The following is a 2,399-nucleotide window of genomic DNA, read 5'->3' as shown; positions in this document are numbered from 1 at the left end:
CTCCCTCACTCTAGCTTACCTAGGCTTCTTTGGCAATAGGACTCCATCCTATTCTTATGTCATTTCTCTGGGAGTACAAGCTGAAGAACATGGTTATTTAAGTTGCTCAACTGGAAGTAGAAATTACATACCAATCTCCCATGCTTTAAATCTTCACATGGACTACTCCTTAATAGGCATGTAATTATAGTTAAAGCAGTGGCTTCCTTAGTGCAAGCTAATGCTTAAAGTGAGGTGGCTGGCGAACCGTACAGTGTATTAAGTAAAATATAATGAAACTGAACAAACTAAATGATTAATAGAATTCCAGTCAGCATGGCAAGTAGACTTCAGATTTTCTACATCATCAAACTTAAGTATTGTATCAATTTTAAGTTATATAAGGATGAGGATGTTTAGCATTTTATTGCCCAATACCATGTAATATGAACCAAAAGGCAGGTTTTAATCCCAGTTTAACATTTAAAATTCCTTTCAGACATAACTATGCTTCACTGCCTTCGGTACTTGCTTAATTTAACCCAAAGGAGAAATAGTATTTCTTAGTTTGCTATCTCAATTCACAATTTTTAGAAATGTTTAATCCATGATAAACTTTGTGATGAACATTTTTTTGGCCTTCAGGAAAGTTCCTGTGTGTTAATATTGTTCTTAATCCTGAGTATTTTAAATAATTCACTATCTCCTGAGTTTTTTTTTTTTTGTGTGTGTGTGTGTGTGGATATTTTTGCTATAGGGTGTGTGTGCTTGCGGGAGAGACAGAGATAAATAGTGAGAGGGAACCAGCAGTTAGCGTAATGGCTATGTCGCTGGACTCCCACGTAGTCGACCGCGGTTCGTGTCCCGGACCCGGTGGCTTAAAAAACTCATGCCGGGTGTGTGTGCGTGCGTGCCCAAGATCCCGAGAGGAGAATGGAGAAGGGATTGCGGCGTGACCATCCCCCCTGGGGGGTGATTTCTCGCTTTCTGTCTCTATGTCTCTCTCTCTGTCTATCTGGCGAGCGCACGCGCCCTACAGTGAAAATCTCTCCAAAAAAAAAAAAAAAAAGTAAGAAATCACCCCCTGGGGGGGAATAAAAAGTGAGAAATCACCCCCTGGGGGGGATAGGCATTCTCCTCCCAGGATTTTGGGCATGCATGCGCACGTGCCTGGCTTGAGCTTAAACTACTGGGTCCAGGACTCTAACCATGGTTGACTATGTGAGAGTCCAGTGATATAACCATTATGCAATCTGCTGTTCTACGGTGATAGATATTCTAACTCTAGTCCCATGTTTCAAGTGGGCGAGTGCCACAAAGAGATACAATAATTTGCTTCTGGGGCCACCAGGTGGCGTGGTGGTTAAGGCTCTGGATTCCTACCTGGCTGATTCCTGGACCCAGCATCTTGAAAATCTGGCTGGACGCATGTGCATGCAAATAGTAAATCACAAGAGGAGAGTGGAGTAGAAGGGATTGTGGCATGGCCATCTTCCCTGGAGGGTGACTTCTAACTTTCCCTCTCTCTGACCCTCAGGTGAGCACATGTGACCCATGGCAATAAATAAATAAATAAATAAAATTGCTTCTAACTACACTGTAAATCAAGTAGGTAGGTAAAAACTCAGTTCTTCCCTTTGATTAGAGGTTGCCTTTCAGTACTGATTGTTTAGGACTATAATACCTACCTACAATATGTAGCAATTGAACTTTTTTTTTTTTTTAAAGAAACGTTTCCTCTTAAATGTACAACACACTCTCAGACAACACTTCATTCTAGTTGTAGCTGCTACGGTGGGGAATCCAGATGTTTAAATAGGAAAGGAATCAAGGGTGGTTGCCATGGTCAAGATACAAGGAGCACCTCACTTCTTGCCAGATTTCTGAATTCCACCTGAGGCTGCCTTCTGAATTCCTGCCTTCACTGCCTTCACTTTTAGCTCCTCAAGCTTCTTCTGCTCCTCTTTTTGCTTCTGCTTGAAAGCCTTATCTTCCTCGTCCATCTCCTTGGCCTGCTTCTTGGGCTGTTTCATGGGCTTCTTGACACCTTTGCGGCCAGACATCGAGCCTGCGGACTGCAATTGAACTCTTAAGGGTCTTTTCCTTTTTAGATTCACTTCCCATAATTACCATAATCTAACTCAGAACTCTACAGGTTGAAGATGATTTTTATTTATTTATTTTTGTATGAAGATGTCTGTCTACATAGAGCTAATGACCTGGAAATGAAGGGCTTTGAAACACATTCCCAAACCCCTGAATCATGCATGGCCTTTTACTAATGTAACTAATCTGAGGTCTTAAAACGAACTGCTTCACGGTGAACTGGAAAGGGCAGCGCTGTGACTAATGGCACGCTGCTAATCTGGTCTGCCAGGAAAGGTGAGAAGAAAATTTTGTCTTCTTTCTCCAGTAGGGCA

At 42.1% G+C, this 2,399-nt stretch overlaps 1 pseudogene; it reads right to left on the bottom strand.

The window, feature by feature from the left end:
* Positions 1-1,692: 1,692 nt before the first annotated feature.
* On the bottom strand, positions 1,693-2,109 carry LOC114008872 (translation machinery-associated protein 7 pseudogene; annotated as a pseudogene).
* Positions 2,110-2,399: the final 290 nt, after the last annotated feature.

The sequence above is a fragment of the Tupaia chinensis genome, unplaced genomic scaffold (assembly GCF_000334495.1).
Source record: "Tupaia chinensis unplaced genomic scaffold, TupChi_1.0 Scaffold000407_4, whole genome shotgun sequence".
NCBI lineage: Eukaryota > Metazoa > Chordata > Mammalia > Scandentia > Tupaiidae > Tupaia > Tupaia belangeri.
Note: the sequence above shows the minus strand (reverse complement) of the source record. Positions and strands in the feature narration are given on the sequence as shown.